At 35.0% G+C, this 223-nt stretch overlaps 1 protein-coding gene across 3 annotated transcripts in view; it reads right to left on the reverse strand.

Moving 5' to 3' along the window:
* The window catches only part of LOC114031640 (scavenger receptor cysteine-rich domain-containing protein SCART1-like), a 52,750-nt gene that overhangs the window by 19,125 nt on the left and 33,402 nt on the right, over positions 1 to 223 (reverse strand). The gene's annotated exons all lie outside the window — the stretch shown is intronic.

Raw genomic sequence — 223 nt, forward strand, 5'->3', positions numbered from 1 at the left:
ATTCATATAAGACCTTCCAGGGTTTTCTGAAGTCCGCCTGATCATCATTTCTTATAGTACAATATTATTCCATTACATTCATGTACCAAAACTTATTTAGCTATTCCCCAATTGATGGGCATCCCCTCAATTTCCAATTCTTGGCCACCACAAAGAGAGTTACTATATATATTTTTGTACATATGAGTCCTTTTCCTGTTTTTATGATCTCTTTGGGATACAG

This window comes from Vombatus ursinus, unplaced genomic scaffold, assembly GCF_900497805.2.
Source record: "Vombatus ursinus unplaced genomic scaffold, bare-nosed wombat genome assembly UNPS02015199.1, whole genome shotgun sequence".
Lineage (NCBI taxonomy): Eukaryota > Metazoa > Chordata > Mammalia > Diprotodontia > Vombatidae > Vombatus > Vombatus ursinus.